The sequence below is a fragment of the Tympanuchus pallidicinctus genome, unplaced genomic scaffold (genome assembly GCF_026119805.1).
Source record: "Tympanuchus pallidicinctus isolate F22 unplaced genomic scaffold, pur_lepc_1.0 scaffold1, whole genome shotgun sequence".
Taxonomy (NCBI): domain Eukaryota; kingdom Metazoa; phylum Chordata; class Aves; order Galliformes; family Phasianidae; genus Tympanuchus; species Tympanuchus pallidicinctus.
Window position 1 is genome coordinate 66167305 of NW_026294618.1, and position 17471 is coordinate 66184775.

Here is a 17471-nt window from a genome sequence, read left to right on the forward strand (position 1 = left end):
CCAAAATTCATACTGAAGTTTCCATTGCCTTAAATCTGGCTCAGTTAACTTAGCTTGTGAGTCAAAAGCTGCTCCCTAGACTTCACATAAACACTCACACCCAGCCAAAGGCATCTCATACTATCTTCCATGTTTTCAGCCTTCCAATTATTTGCTACACCCAGTTATGATGGGTCATCTTAAATTAGCTCCCCAGTGACTCAAACATTTATTAACTGCTCAGATGCCAGGAGTTTGGTGTGAGCATGAAGGCCAAGGGCCTCAGCCTTTAAAATGGACACTGTTTAGGACACAAGTGATAAGAGGATTTTTGCAGGCTGAAGCATGGCAGCAGAGTGTCACCTGGGGATGGGGGTGCTGCTGAAATGTCCTTCTCACCCTGAGGTCTCTGTTTAGTTTGACCAGGGGGGGCTGCTGGCAGCTGTTCTGATATGGCCCTGACACCAAGCTGATCTGAACAGAATGAGGGAACTCCATATGCTGTAAGGTGATTGAATCTCAGTGAAAACAGCAGACCCTTGTCCCTTGGCTCCTGGCCATGCCAGCTGGCTTCTCGCCCTTTGGGAGTGGTGGATACAGAACATGGGCCACCTCTGAGCTCTGCAACCACATCTCCCTCCCCCGGGTTTTCACCCCTTTGCCCTGCCACCCAGGGCCCTGAAGGGAGAACAACTAATACTCTGAACGCCACTTGGTAATTGCAGAGCTTTGTTCACAAATGCAGTCCTCCAGCATAGAAATATGGAGTGCTCAAAAGAAGGGGGTGCATCTTGTTAGCAATGTCCTTTAATATGGCTGAGCTGTGGATTTTGAGGGAGATGGAAGCAACAGTCATCTACTCATTTTATCTAATCTGTTGCAAGCTCAGGGGTGTGACTGTGAATATGATCTGAGTGCTTTGGTCCTTAGCGCAAAAGCTGCTTTCTGCAGAGGTAGTAATTAGTCAGTAGGCAGCCAAGCTACTAAGTACAATGCTCATTGTTTCTCTCCTTGACAGCTAGCTCAGACTGGTTATTAACACAAAGAAAAGCTTTCACTCTGAAAGTCTTATTGTTCCCTCTGTCTTCCACCATTATGTTTCCTCTGCAAAAACCAAGCTGAAACCCTTAATCTGCAGCTTGTCTTGTAGAATCTCTTTAAGGTGCCATCTGACATGCAGGTCCACAAGTCTTAGACTGGACTAAGACCAAAAGAAGCAAGTGGTGTGTTTTGGCAGAGCTGCTCTCTGAATTCCTCTTGTACACACTGCCACATGTTGAGCTGGGTGAAGGTTCTGCAGCAGAAGTTCCATTTTGCTCTGAAATAACACTGTAACAATAGGAAACTTATTTTGCCTGGTACTTGTTATCAAATGAGGATCGATTGTGCTGAATTTGTTCTGTAGCCAATTGGATGTCTTCAGTCTACAGACTGCAAAGACATTTCACTGTAACTGGATAGTAACTAATGCCCACTCTTTCTGCTGTTTCGTCACCTAAGGCTCTGAGCTATAGATTTTACAGACTAATTCTGCCGAGCAACGTGTTTTTAATACAGCAGACATTTACAGTCTGAAGTACCAGAATACATAAAACCTTAAAAAATATCCTGTTTGACTCCTAAATCATATGATTTTAGAAGTTGGGTATTTTTTTTCACCCACTTTAGACTTACATACATACAGTATTTCCAATTGTTTACATATGTTAGAATCTCTTGCATTTAAATAGCTCATTATGCAAATATTTACAAAATACATGGATATTTATTTTTACTGTACCCTATATTCAATCACTGAGCTGAGATTTAATGTCTGAACATTGTCTGCAGTGTTGCATGTGCAGTAATGAATTATGAGTAATTATGTACTATATACAATTATACAACAAAAATTACAGATTCAAAAAATATTAACGTTGCAAAGCCAAGCACTAATATTCACGTAATGCCAGAGTTGAGGTACAATTCTAATTCAATTCCCACTTACATACATGTGTCATAATTTATTACTTTATTTATATAAAGCCTTTACTGGTCAGACTCTGGTGGTCTCGGAGAGCTTTCAGTTGTGATGGGTGCATGATTACATCTCTGTCCAAGGCTCCAGGCTCCAGCCAAGCCTTGGGATCAGACCAAGGCCAAATTTGCAGTGTTTCTCAGGAAAGAAGTCTTCCCTGGACTTGGTCACCTAAGCAACAGACCTGGCTTAGTGAGCATGTATCTCATTTTCCCATCCCAATTGCAAGAGCTCGCAACAAGAGAACACCCTGCATTAATTTACCTCTCAATCCAGAGCCATGCATAGAGCAAGACTAATTTTGCATTTGAGACATCTGAAAGAGCACTGTGTTCTCATATAATCAAAGCCTGAGTTTGAAGTGCATTTTGTTGAAAGGTTTTGACCGGAATACCTTCAACAAGGAAATGCTGCTTTATCAGAATTGAAAAGTTTTGCAGGAATGTTTTGCATATGATGATATTTTTAACAGGAAAAAAAAAAAAGTAAGCAATTCATAACTTTCAGTGCAATTATTTAATTTTGGACCTCATTTCTTCTCCTTTAATTTAAGAGACCGTTGTAGAATCAAAGAATCATAGAATCACAGAGTATCCCGAGTTGGAAGGGACCCACAATGATCACTGAGTCCAACTCCTGCCTCTGCACAGCACCACCATCCAAAATTCAAACCATATGTGTATCTGTGAGCAGTTTGGAGAGCAGTGTCCAAACACTCCTTGATCTCTGGCTCTTGGGTTGTGCCCACAGCCCTGTGCAGCACGTTCCATGCCCACTGTCCTCTGGTGCAGACTCTTTCCCTCACTCCCATCTGCCCCTCCCCTGACACAGCTCCATGCCGTTCCCTCGGGCCCTATCACTGTCACAGAGAGCAGAGCTCAGAGCTGCAGCTGTGAGGTGTGAGGTGCTGCAGCCGCCATCAGGCTTCCCCTCAGCTCCTCTCTCTGGGCTGAACCAACCCAGGCATCTCAACACAAATTGTCTCATTTGATTAGTAGGAGGATTATTAGAAGAGTGTTTTTAATGGACTTTGTGCATGCACAATGCTTTCCTATATTTTAAGAAAGCAAACAAATTCCAGAAATTTAATTTCAGCACAATGTATAACTGCTATGAGAGTGATACCCTATCTAGAAGCATTTCAAGTGCATGGAGTTCTCAATAGCCGACATAAATTTCCAGATTAAGTTGAGTGATCTCGTTCATAGATGCCATCCTTTGTTCCATTTATTGTATTGCAAAGGGTTTGTCCTTGGTAGTATTTTTTCACTGAAAACAGTAACTGCATTTCATTTCTGAATTAAAAAAAAAAGTATATAGAGGATTTACAAGATAAAAGGAGGACAGCTGAAGCCAATTTTTTTAGTGTTAGCTGAATCAGTGATTAATATAAATAATTCAAGCAAAGATTATGTCTTAAGCTAATTTATAGCAATATGCAACCTGCCTCTTAATAAATGCCAGACTAAACACAAGTTTTCTTCAGCTGGGGACAGGTTGGACTACAGTAATATCACTTGGGTAAAGATTTCCCAGGCTGTTAAAATGAATTTTATCCTGAGCCTTTTATTTCTAGTTCACAAAACTCTTTATCACTTCCTGGGGTTCTTATGTTAATTCACTTGCAGCTCAGCACACTGTGGCTATAGAAAAAGGTAAAGCAAAACAGTGATGAAGGAGATTATCACGTAGACAACCTGCAGGAAATATTGAGAATCTTATTAAAAAGCAATGCTCTCATAATGTTTCCTATGAAATAACTAGTGTTTTGCTAGTGTCTGACATCCAGACAGGGAGGCTCAAGTTCATTGCTCAGATGCTGCCTATGGAGACAGTTGAAAAGACTCGTGCTCGCAGCAGGCAGAAGCTCAGAAGCATAACCTGGACAGTAAGAAACCCACCTCCATAAAGGACACAGCAACAACAGCTTGTTTGAATGTAGGCTTGACTGCTTTTTCAGTGAAATATTAATTGGCTGGATAAAAGGGACCACAGTGGATTTCCATAGACCCTAAGTCTGAGGTGGCCACAACCCCTTCCAATCTTTTTAACATTCTCTTCCTTAGGAGGTGGTTTTTTGGATCTTAACAGAGAAATCAGTTTTTGATCTTCCAAGGACCAAGATTCTTGAACAACTTTACTACAGATGTAGTGGCAGCAAGAAAGCCTGGAGGGATTATAAACTGAATCCCAACGCATTTATGAAAGGAATTCCCTGCAATAGCAGCCAACTGTGGTTGGTGGTCTGGGAGTTTCCTGTGCTTGCCGTTCAGAAGGTCTGTTGTCTTTTCAAAAGCTTCAGCTTTGAAACAGAAGGCAGTACAAGCCAACCTTTCCAAATGGAGGCCAGCACAAGCTAGGTGAGGTTCTAAGATGCAGCTTTAGCGGTCAGACATGCCAAGCTTTGTTGAAACATCAGTGGAGTTCTGTGTCTTCTGCTGAATGCTTCTCCTAGCATTACCTTGTACTCACCATGTGGTCTTGGGAGAGCCAAGCCATGTCCACATTGTATTTTCTCATCTAAAATAATGGGAGAAGCATTCCAAACACCACTGTTATAAAGGCTGTGATGGTTAATGACTCTGAGGTGCTTGAATAAAAAGCAGTCTGTGCAAATCCAGTCAGTCTGGAGTCCAACGAGTGCTTGGAAGACAAGGACCCAAGCATTTTTACAACCTCACCTTCCCCTTCTCTGAACGTAGGGCTCTCTCTGCCCCCCTCTCCCATTACTTCTCCATACAAGCACTGTTTCAGACAAGAAGCAGAATGCGTTTAAAAAGAAAGAGAGAAGAGAGTGCAAAAGAACAGAAGCACCTATGCATTTCACATGTGATTTTTACCCACTTTGTCACATAGCTGCAAAAATGTTGAAATGTTGTCTTTATTTGTATACACTTTTTTTTTTTTTTTTTTTTTTTTTTTTTTTTAACACCATAACTTGTAAATAGGAAATGAAGTCACAATCCTCAAAATTATAATGGCAGGCACACAAAGACACAGTTGCTGGCACGGAATTCAATTAACAGATAGCAATCACCCTTGGGTGACTGTGTGAGGTGGAAATATACAAGCATGCTAATAAGTAATATCTTAAAGCCAAGGCGTTTATCAGCCAGCAGCCAGACACGGGCATAAATGTGGGCAGACAGCACTGCTCTGGGATATTTAATAAAACCCACTCTCTTCATTTGAGGATTTGTGTTTAATCATTTGGTAGCATTTTAGAAACATCCAGGCTGGGAAACTTCTCAAACGGAACTGCTTAGGTCAGAAAACGTAAAGAGTTATTTACTGACACCAAAATAGCCAAAGGAATAGAGTGGATTCTAGGTAATATTAACAAAATTCTTTCTTGCCATCTTTTTGACCTTTTGAGTTTCTGGGGTATGCCTGCTACGTGAATCAGAGCCTTATCTTGGGAAACATGCAGGAGGCATTCATTAATACTGAGAAAGTAAATTATTGAACTGCTATTTTGAATTAAAATACTAATTTTTTTTTTCTGGGTTGAAAGTCAAAAACTAAAATAATTTTCTTCTGGGCTTCTTGATCTTTAATTTGGACCTTATTTGGGGCTTTCAAAGGCTCTGGAGAGGCCAAGATTTGTCATCCACCAAAAAAATGCTTAATTTAAACTTCCTGTCAGAGCTGCCTTTGTGTCACAGCAGTTGGATGAACTCACAGGCCTGTTCTTTGTGGTTAAGGACTTCCGCTTGGAGGAAAGAGCAATCCAGAAGCAAAGTTGTGGCTTTCTTTATAGGAAGGCAGTTGAACTCATTAGGATACTTGTTAGAATCTTCATGCAGAAGAAATGTTAACTCTTGGTGGGGGTACATTCCTGGGTAACTCTCTAATGTTAAAGCATTTATTGAATGAAAGTGGCTTGAGGCAGGACAAATGGAGGCTGGCCAGCTTGGCCATGGGACATGAAGGAAGCAGCATGTGTGAGCCATTAGCGAGGAAGTCTAGAGGCTTTTGGCTGGGGAACAAATAGTGTTGCTGACAGATATTTATTGCTTTGCTTTTGGTTTTGCCTCTGCTTTCAGAGGACAGACTAGCCTTCTGTGGGCATAAGCCCTGCTGCTGGGCTGGTGACAGCACAAAACCTGCTCTGCTTGTAGTCCTGCCCACCATGTCAGCAGTCCCAGGAACTGAGAGAGCTTCCTTCAGAGTGCATTGCTTCAGGAAGCTGGGCTTTCCCTGTTACTGGTCACACTGCCTGCTTGACTTAGGTTTGAACATTCTTGATGGTCCATGCAGGCAATGGTGACCACCAAAGGTGAAGTGGTAGCTAAAGAAATGGGGAGGTTGCCTGATGTGTATGAACTTAGCAACTTGGCTCTGCCAAGAGGCTTGTAAAAGGCAGATGTGGGCTGAAATAAATATTGAGGACAGGTTGTGGGCATGCTAGAAGTACCCTCTAGCAAATACTCTTGCTACCTCTTTCTTTTGCATGGGATTCATGTGATCAGTGGCCGGTCTCCTCTGCCAGCCATTTCCCAAACTGCTGGCATGCAGCCCAGGTTTGGCTGTGCTCAGGAAGTTGTGAAGTGGCTCTGAATAGCTGCTGTGAAGCTGTCCCTGCACTGCTCCTGTCACAAAGAGTTTTCAGTGCCGCCTCACTAATGGATGGGTTTCTCCTATACAGAACACCGAACAATGCGGTGATACATTCAAGTTTTATTAATGTGAGTTTAGAGTGGCCTCATTATTCATAATGGCAATGCTGCAAGAGAATTGTGCAGTTCATCCCAAACTGGAGACTGTAAATTCTGTAAGCCACACAGCACCATCGAATGGTGTGTTTTCATCACTTATTTTTGCAGGGAAGCTATTTGTATTCCTTCCGTATGTAAACCCAAGCTGTCTTAATATTGCAAGCCCAAACTGTGTTGGAGGAGGTAATAACAACAACAACAAAAAAGCCTCTAGTACGTTTTAGGAAACTCCATCATAACACTGTGATATTAAGACTTAGTACCTGCTGCTGCATGGGGAGCACGCGATGGAGCTGGGTGGTAGGCACCAGCTGGAGGTGCTGGAAGAGCCTGACTCTTGCCCATCTGCAAGTTACTTGGTTTGGGACCAAACACCGCTCTCCTTTGCTGCAAATCATGCATATGTGTGTCTTGTGTATGTATGGGATAAGGAGAGACTGTTTTTCTTCTGGCTGAAGTTTCTTTTATAGATAGCAGCTGTAACAGCAGGAAGTGTGTGAATTGTGCTTGGTGGAGCTACGCTGGTGGGCAGGTTGGAAGTATATTGGTCAAAAGTTCAAGACAATTCTAATTTACTATGAGGATTACACATCAGCTGCCTGATATAAATAAGGCTTCACAGGCATCAGGGAGCAGTTCAAGCTATATGTCAGTTTGCTTCCATGCTTTCCTGAGAAGGCTGTCATCAGTGGAGCTGGTGTGGGTTCACAGTGAGAGCAAGCAGCTGCTCAGGAAGAAGCAGTGGCCTCACTTTGTGTAAGCACCAGGTGACTGTTGGAGAGATGAAGCTGACTTTTCTGTGCTTCTGAACCTGACCCAGTGACCTAGAAATACAGGAATCCACAATCTATTACCAGACTTTGCAGCTACTGACTCTTGCAAAATGCCTGTCCCTGTTCCAGCAGCCTCTGTAGGCCTGGAAGCCTGGCAGTGGCTGCTCACCACCCACAGCCTGAGCACAGCACTTGTTAAGGGAAATACTCATTGGAAGAGCTGTGTATATTCTCTGTGGTGAGTGTTAGGACATGACTCAGAACCAATTGCTCAGGGGAGTTACACAGCAGCCAGTTGTAACTTTTGCAGGAAACACTGCCTGAACTTGAAGACACTCTTTCTCCTTCTCTCCTTCATCCACACCCTTTTGGGTATGGCTTTTAAAATAATTAATCCTGGGCTGAGAGGGACCTCTGATTTCCCAAGCCTTATGGCTGAAGCAAGCCCTCTACATGCCAGCAGCTGCTATTGGCATTAACACTGGGAGTGCTGACAACAGCTACCAAAGGTTAAACGTAGTGGTAGAAATCAATAGTGTGATGTCCCCTTCTCCTGCTTCCCTCTGCTTCTGAGGTGGGAAATGGTCCTGAGGTGCATAAAGTATAAAAGTTAACATTTCTCCAGCTCAGAACACATGCATTTATGCAAGAAGCTTTAAGGATATATTTTATGATCCCAGTGTAGAAAAGCGCGTCTTCATTCAGTACTTGTAGGAGAGGCAGAGGATTCTGGAGTGTTGGTTATTATGCAAGGCATGTGTTTAAAACGTTAAGTACCTTGATTGTCTCTCACATAGCTAGTGCTGTCAGCAGTTTTCACAGGGCTTTTATGTGCCTTTTTTCTCCCTGAGATACCTGTGTTCTCTGTAGAACTGATTCTGTTTCTGAAGCAATTCATTAAGCATCTTCAGTGCACCACTTCTGTGAAGAGGTCAATTTGTTCTTTCTGCCTAGTGATGCAAAACTATGGGCTTCAGTGGGTAAGTATTAGATGCTCTTCTTGCTGTTTAACTTATGGCTTCCTTCAAACTATCTTCTCCAGCAATCCCCTCTTTTAACATATGCATTTATTATTCATGAAATGTGGAAACTGATGCTACCATATCAGTGTAGAACAGGTACAGTTGGGTGGTCTGGCATGCGTAGGGTAATCAGCTCAGTCTCTTCTGGAAGAAAGATTTTTCTCAGGGCAGTGTATGGGAGCTATTGAGTCACAGCCTGAACCACTCATTGAGCACCTGCAGAAAGGACCCCCAGTCAGTGCTAATGAGCACAGGTGAAGGCAATTCATCTGTGTGACTGGAGGAGTAGAGCCTGGCTGTACCTCTCTTAGACCTTGTTTTAAGGGCTGACTGTCATGCAGGAAGGATCTCTTTGGTGAGGTTCACCTCTTTAGTGAAGGTTTCCCCTACAAACCTGGAATCTTCTGATATAGGTGAGCAACCTTCTTCCCTTCCTTTATAGCATCTTGCTATAATGCTGGTCCTTCTGTCATCGCACATCTGTTGTAACACCTTTCCCATTGTATTGATCTGTCTAATTGCTACAGGCAGGAATGAGCTGTTTCTTTCTTTTAGGTTCCTTTCTTTTTTCTGACAAGGTAGCAGCGTGGTGATGGGTTGGTACATGCCTGTGTGATGAGACTCCTGGAGTACCACCAACTTGAAGGTTGTTCCTAATGAGTGTCATGCACAAGCTGCTGGATAGCTTCTGGGTTCTTGTCTTTTGTGAGTCTGCCTTTGGTAGGTAAAAGCAGGGCTCTGGAAAGGAGCCTAGAGCCCAAAAGCAATGCTCTGTAAATGTGTTCTCTTGCCTTATAGCTTGAAGTTTGAAGTCGTCCATAAGTCTTCAGTTATCTGTTAATAACTCTCCACCTATCCGATTCTTCAGGTCCAAATGCCACTTTTTATCCTCCGTAACAGTTATTGCTGCACTTACTTATTTATTTTTCCCCTAACTTCTCTGATATTTATATATATTCTAATATAGAAATTGATCTGTATCAACTCTTTACCTGCTAGATGTGATAGGGTTCTTGTTGAACAGCAAATACTGGGCTGGCTGGATTGTGGAGTGAAGGTAAGTTTTGCCTCAGTCTTTTGAGGACACTTAATAAGGGGAGTTTGCCATTTCTTCCCATAATTCTTACCACTGTTTTGGAGTCTACTTCAGTTTTACCATTGCAGCTGGGAGTATGGCTCATGATGTTTAGCCAGTCCACCAGTTCTGGAGACAGCACTGCTTCCTGCTGAAATAAAAATTGGTAGGCCTTCATGAAGTTATCCAGAGGCTCTTGGTTAATATTAAATGAATACACTGGGGACAGTAACTAGAGCTATTAGAATATCAAGTGTATTAACTAAACTGTCATCCTAAGGAGGTAATATGTCCTCAGAACAATTACTCAATTACTCTTTTTTTTTTTTTTTTTTTTTTTTTTTTTTTTTTTTTTTTTTTTAAACAAAACTCTTGTATTGCTTATTTTGGTAGTTACATCTTTTTTTCTGACAAGGTTTTAGATAATGTGAGTAACAAAACATAATTTTCTGAATTTTTTGCATACATACATAATTTTTACATACATAATTTTGCATACAGTAAGGTTTCTGTTTGGAAAACATATTTCTCTTTTTCTTTCTTTCCTTTTCTTATTGAGACAAAGTCAGACTCTTAAGAAGAAAAAATGGTTGCAAAGAGTTACTAGAAAGCATAAATCACTGGGGGCTACAAGGGTAACAATCTCAGAACTACTAGTTCATGAAATCTTTGCAGCTGTTTTCCTCCTGATATAGTGGTATTTTCTTTCTATTATCACAGAAGGGTCTAAAGAAGTATGTACTTGGTTAGCTGAAAACTTCCAAGGATGCTGACCAACTTGTTGTTCTTTGTTCTGGTCCAGCTGAAATATTTTCAGCTTGCGCTTCATTAACAAACAAACCCAAAAAAGCCTGAACAGTAAGTGATGCCTCACATTTCCTGCTGGAAAAGATTTCAAAAGCTCATAAAATGTCTTCAGACCGTACAATATATCACATCATATTAATTTATGGTAGTCAATGAACAGTCGGAAATGGTAGAGGAGAGATGGAGAGCCTGTAATATTCAGCTTTATTCAGAACATATATCAGTCCTTTTTTTTTTTTTTTTTTTTTTCTTTACATGCAGTTTAGGCATAGCATCTCCTCTCCCTTGCTTCAGGAAAAAAAAAAAATCCACATATTTGTATTATATTATGTTCTCCAAGCAGCAAATTCCCTCTGCCAACTATCTGTGGGTGTGCAGCCCTTCCTTGGGAACATGCTGTATCTTCTGAGTTCCTGTGTTTGTGATATCACAGTGCTTTTGCTCTGCAAAGCCATGAATGGGGCCATTATGAGGGACTGCTAGATGATTAAGATTCTGAGAAGGGTAGGCTGCTAAAAAGTGTGTTTAGTGAGGAAATTACAAGGCCAATAAAAAGAGCGTCTTTGCGAGTTCTAACTGCATTCTTTTTTTTTTTTTTCCTGTGTATCTAATTTTTCAAGGTCTGCTTGGATCACGTTGAGGTTTTCTTTCATCCCTTTTTTTCTCTCCACAACGGGAGTTGGGGCTGGAGTCTAAGTCCAAGTTAATGAAGCTGCCTCAAAGTCAGGCAGGGAGAGAATAAACCACAGCTCTGAGGAGCAGACCGCTGGAGGTTCCTCTTTCTTGCTGCTCACTGGAGTTATTTGATTTGGGAACAAGATAAGAATTCATAACATCTGATTTGTAGAATAACCCAGAGGAGGGGAAAAAAGGCAGAAATACTAATTTCAGATATCATTTTAATCTCTCAGTTTTCTAATAGTTTTTTTGAGTTCTAATAACATTAATCAAATATAAAGTTCAGAATTTGGTGAAGCTGTGCACTGACAAATGCGTCTCCAAATAGCCCGCTGTTCAGCACTTCTTTTTCTGTCAATTCTCTGATCAGGGAAGGTCTGGAGCATAACATTCTCCCAGTTATTCATTTCTCCCTTTCTCCTTTCTTTTTTTTTTTTTTTTTTTAATTCCCCCACTAAGAAATACACCTGGCAATTCATTACTGGTCTCCCAAGAGTGTTATTAATGCCAGTTTATTTATGTATTAATTATTCAAGTGCAAGCTCTTGAAGTTCCTCATGGTAATCTGCTAATCAAACTGATGGAGGCAGAAGGCTGGCCTTTACAGCAAGTGTTGTAGGAGCTGAGCACAGGCATCACAGCTGCTATCACAGTGAGAGGAGCAATTCAGCCTGCCTGAGGCTCAGGAGCAGACTATGGCTAGAGCTGGTAAAGAGAAGTAGTCATCTTGCTTAAATTAAGCAAATTGTCTGCTGTAAGTGCCTAATTTTGGCAGTGGAACAGCTTCCAACGTTGTCTGCATAGATGTCATCTTCATATTTGAGTGCTGGGAACAAATCCATTGCAGGAAATGAGCGTATATTTATGGCTAACTTCTCCACACACTCAAAATGTGGGCTTTGAATTTGACATGATTAAAGTCCAGGTGTGGTGTGCAAGGTTGGAACCACTGTGCCATCCCCCCCTTGCCTCTAGGGATGGTGGTGCAGCCAGGGGTTTTGGAGCAGCTTTAATCAGCCCTTGACACTGACCCCATACCACCAAGGAGGACAACACCAGGAAGGTCTGTGGGATGTGTTTGTGTCTTGCGGGTAACAGCATGGGGAGAGATGCTAGCTCCTTAAGCTGGACACGTGACTGTAGTCATGCTCTTTCCCCAAAACTCAAAATACTGCTCCTCTTTCAGAGGTTCAGAGGCACCTGCTATCTGTTCTAGCTTGCTGGTGGCTCAGTTCTACTACATGATGTTGGTAGGGCTGTCCAGCTTGCCTGTGGGCTCGTGGTTAAATCTCCACACACTCAAAACTTGGTGTTCAAGGTTTGTGTTGATTAAAATTATTAGGATTGCGTTTTCATAATGTTTTCAGGAATCTTGTTCTGCTTGCCTTCACAAGTAGTTAATTGTTTCCAGTAGGCCAATAAATATGACTGTACTTTAACATGCTAGTACGTTAATTTATTGTATTAAAGTTGTAGAACTGCAACTAAGAGAAGTCTACACTAGGACTGATAAGAAAAGAAGAATTCAGCATGGAACGTGGTCAGCTCCAAAACAGAAAGCATCTCTAAATAAAGCACTTACTTCTGAGCTCCCCTCTCCCTATTCCTGACTTTGTTATGGAATTGCAGGATTTGAAAGGGATGTCAAGAGATCATCAACCCTCCTGCTGAAGCAGGCTCACTGCAGTAGGCAGCATAAGTAGATGTCCAGCTGGGTCTTGATTATCTACAGAGAAGGAGACACCACCACCTCTCTAGGCAACATGTTCCAGTGCTCCCTCACCCTTACTTTAAAGAGGTTCTTCTGCATATTAATATGGAACTTCCTATGTTCAAGTTTTACTCCTTGTCCTATCACTGCACACCACTGAGAAGAGCCTGATCTCATCCATTTGCCTCCCATCTCCCTTTAGATATTTATAGGCATTTATCAGATCCCCTCTCACTCTTTCCCCAGGCTGGACAGACCCAGGTTACTCAGCCTTTCCTGGTGCTGCAGGCCCTCGATCATCTTTGTGGCTCTCTGCTGGTCTCCTTCTAAGAGAACCCTGTCTTTTTTTGAACTGAAGAGACCAAAACTGGACACAGTAATCTAAATGTGACCTTGCCAGGGCAGAGTAGAGTGGGAGGATAACATTCCTCAACCTGCTGGCCGCTCTTTTTAATGCACCTCATGATACCGTTGGCCTTCTTAGTCACAAGGGCACACTGCTGGCTCATGGCTAATCTGTTGCCCACCAGGACCCCCAGAGCTCCTCTTCAGCAGGTCATCTGCTAACCTGTGCTGATGCACATGGTTATTCTTCCCCTCAAGTGCAGGACTCTACACTTGCTCCTGTTAAACCCTATCAGATTCTTCCCTGCTCAACTCTCCAGGCTGTCCAGGTCTTGTTGAATGGCAGCACAGCCTACCGGTGTGTCAGCCACTCCTCTCAGCTTTATATCATCAGCAAACTTGCTGTGGGTGGACTCTGTCCCTTCAACCAGGTCATTGTTGAGTATGTTGATCAAGACCAGACCCAGCATCAACCTAGGAACATCACTGGTATTTCACCAGTATTTCTGTTTGTTTAGGCATGTCCACTTTACATAGACCTTTGTTACCATCTGAAAAACCTACACAAATGAGGTTTGTTGATTATAAAAGGAGTAAGTGAAGTTCCTGTCAAATGCTTAAAGAAATCGAATCAGATATGTTATCATTTTTCTTTACTGATTTAGTATCATTCCCTTTCACAGCAAAGAATAAAAATATGATTTTGAAATTGCTGTGTCCCTTTATGTGGTATGCTGCTTTTCACGTGGTAGGAATCTCAGTGGGAATATGCTGATTTATATGCTGGCAGTTGGGAATATGCTGATTTATATGCTGGCAGTTATTCTAGTTGCTTATTTGAATGCCATCCTGTGATGTTACCTTTGTAGATACATGCTGTTTCTGTGTTTTTCATGCAACTGCGTCTCATCTGCAAAACTCAAATGTCATTGCCATTCAGGAAAAGGTTACTGGTGAGAAATGTTTGAGCTTTAAATGGATTCTTAATTTTGAATAGGACTTTTTTTTTTTTTTTTTCCCAATTGTGTTGAGCAACAAGTTTAGATCTAAACATCTCTGAAACTTTACAAGATTCAAATCTGGATCTGGCTCAAATGGCGTGATATATCTATTTCTGATAAATGGATAATTCAGCGTGCAAAGAGTACATGCACACAGACAGACATGCACATGTCAATACAAGTATGTGCATCTTGATTCAAGGTGGTACTTGAAAGTAGTAAGCAGCTTATTCGCTTTTCACTGAAATTTCATTGGAATTGACTACATCTCATAAAGAAAAGAATTTAATTTTTAAATGTTTTAAAATCATTTATTAAAAAAAATTATGTAGCTAAAGAAATTACTGATGGGAAAAAAATCAAAGAAAGCAACTGTATTTGTTTTTAAATATCTCATTAGAATATCTGTTAATGTCAGTTTGTCCCTTACCATTGTTTTGTACAATTTGAAAAGAAACATAATAGAAAGAAGAACCCTTGTTATGTGGCTAATGAAATGTAATAGTTTAAATGTTGGAAGTGTTGAAGGATATTGTGTGGGCTGGGTGGCAAAACAGGGAATCAAAATGTGGAAATGAAGAAGACACAGAAACATTCTGGCTGTTTTGGAGGAAACGACTGTCTGATTTTTGGTTTTGCAGAAACAAAGAGCGGGTGGCCTGAATATGAATTCTGTCTTACCAGCAAATCCAGCATTTGGGATCGTTTGCATAAGCATTTCCAGCCTTGGCTCACTTCTATTCTGAATAAGCAGTCAAGCAGTTTGGGTACTTTTCAGTCCCTTATGGGCTGGCAGCACAGAGAGAAGGATCTGATCTGTTTAACTTCTGTTAGCCTGTATGGATGCATCTCCCTAAAAGCAGAAATGTGAAGCTATCTTCATTCCGATCAGAACAATTCCAGAGTACTGCTTTGGTGGGAAAAAAAATGCTCAGTGCTTCGAGCACCCAAGCCTTCCACTGCCTAACCTGGGAGCAGGTGCATGCTGCCTCATATAAGTGGAGTGCTGTGAACATTACTTTGAGCTTTAGAGGGTCTCCGACTGATGCAGCTGAACACTTCATGCCTCCCCAGACCCTCCGCTATGCAACGTGAACTGGTGCTAAAGCTCTGCTGCACTGCAGACACTTCCTATAAGAGTCCCCAAATGTATAGTTAGTGCTCAGAATCACACCAGCTAGTGCACCACCTAACTTTCATCAGCAGGTTTGTGGCTACGATTTATTTATTTTTCTTCCATCTGGAAGTGATTTTAGAGCATGATAGAAACCTGAAGTGGAGACAAGCAGCCTTCTGATTCATTTTCTCTCACACTCATGGACACATTCAATCTTAAAAAAAAAAAAAAAAGAAAAAAAGAAAAAAAAAAAGAAAAAAAAGACTTCAGTGAGGTATGGTATTTATATTTTTTAAAAGACAGGTACTTAGTAAATGCTGGCACAGCACTCCAAAGGCCCAGATGAGACTGCATCCCCTTGGCATGCCTTATGTACAGTCACAGGGTATGAGACAGCTTCTGCCCCTAGGAATTTATCTTCTCACTTGTAACCTATACAGAGGGAGGTCATTGTCCCTAAAGAATGCAAGAGTCCGGATGAAAAGTTGAGAGCCATCCCAGCAGTCTGCATGATAACCTGGGCTTCATTAAGCTTGCTGCCTTCCCTCAGCAGCATCAGGTGCATGGACTGGGGTTCAGACTCTATCACACCCAGTACTTCCGGAGCACAGAGGAGGAAGCAAACCCAGTCATGAAAAGCTCAGCAGCTGTAGCTGCTTAATTAATGGGGTTATTTTAAATCCAGTCACTTAAATTGTCATGGACACCCTTTATTATAGCCTGGACAATTTTATTTCAAGTTAGTTTTAATCAATTAGGAATTGATTTTAGCTAAGTCTGTATAAGAACATCTGATCCAGTTTAACTAAATTGGTTTTAGAGAAGTGAAATGGGTGTAAATTCAGGATGAGCCTAAGGAAGATCTCCCTTTGCCTGATAATGATTAGGTAGAGAGGATCACAGTTAAAACAGCATGTGATGTGCAAGCTCAGGGCTGGCTGTCTTTGCTCTGCCCAGGCTGCAGCTTCCTGAACCGCTGAGGCAGTGACACAGCCTGGTTGTGCTCCATTTGTTTTTCATGAGACTATTTTCTGCCAGCCCAGTGTTTTAAAGGGGTCTGCAAAGATGGCTGAGTTGGAGTTTTGGTGAGCAAAGTGGTTGGAAGTAGGTGGAGGAGGGATGGAGCTCTGCATGGTGGAGTTGAGATGCCAGGTGAACTGAGAGTTATCACTGAAAGTTTTGAGTTGTGGCCCTTTTCTATGATACTATCTCACCTTCGCGGCTACTGAACATTTGCAAAGTTATGTTATTCTTTCATTCCAAGTTGTCTTTAATTCCAACTTCTGATGTTTTTTTTTATTCCAAAACATTATTTTTCTATTTTAGCTATACTTTAGAGCTGGAACTATGTTTTAAAAAAGTACATGAAACTACCCTCCTGTTATCTTCAATTTGCTGTTGTTGTTTTTATCATGATCATTAGGAGCTCTTATGTGGGAACTCTTTATCTCAGAACGGTGTAAATCTTTGTTTCCATTCTTATAAACGGAAAGAACAAAGCTACTGCAATCAAGGACCTGCTACTTTGGTGCTCTCAGAAGAAAAAAAGCAGGATTTCTACCTAGCACTTGTTTACTTTGTGCAGGAGCTGTTCCGAGCTTGATTTCTTCTGTAGGTACAAGTAGTGTTAATGAGGTGTTAATGTGTATGTAGGCGATGCACTCATAGATTTGCCTTTGATCATTTGGTGTTATTTCTTTTCTTTTTCGTTTTTCTTCTTTTTTTCCTTAACCTCGAAAAGCTGCTTGCACCATGAGAGCCTGTTGACTTAACAGAAATTTCTTTGGGAGCTGAAAGAAACTCTGAAAACAACGTGAAGTAAAATTCCCACCCACTGCTGTGGGGTCAGTATTGTTCCTCTGATTACAATTGTTTGAAGAGCAAAAAAATTTCCAGTGGTTTGCCTACATGCAGTTTCTGTACTGCTTTAAATACAGGCTTGAAACTATTATACTGGAAGCAATGTACCTATATGGACCCTAGTACAATGAAGTTGTGTTATTAACATGATATTTATGCCAATCTAGCCTATTCTTACAAATGTAGAGGCAATAACAGTGCCTCCATAGCTATATCAATACCATAACTTTGACTTTAAAATTGTACTCTTAAGGAGCTAGCCTGGCACAAAGACCGGGTGCATTAGATTTGAGTTTCCTACTTCACAATTATTAACATGTATGAAAAGTGAAAATGAGGCATTTAAGTCAGGAAAGCTCCAGAAAGTA

General features: G+C 41.4%; 1 long non-coding RNA gene across 1 annotated transcript; it reads left to right on the forward strand.

The window, feature by feature from the left end:
• The first annotated feature begins 8806 nt into the window (after nt 1–8806).
• On the forward strand, nt 8807–15328 carry LOC128080644 (uncharacterized). The gene is made up of 3 exons (XR_008206828.1): nt 8807–8922; nt 9065–9229; nt 14768–15328. It is a non-coding gene; the product is annotated as an uncharacterized LOC128080644 (long non-coding RNA).
• The last annotated feature ends 2143 nt before the right edge of the window (nt 15329–17471 follow it).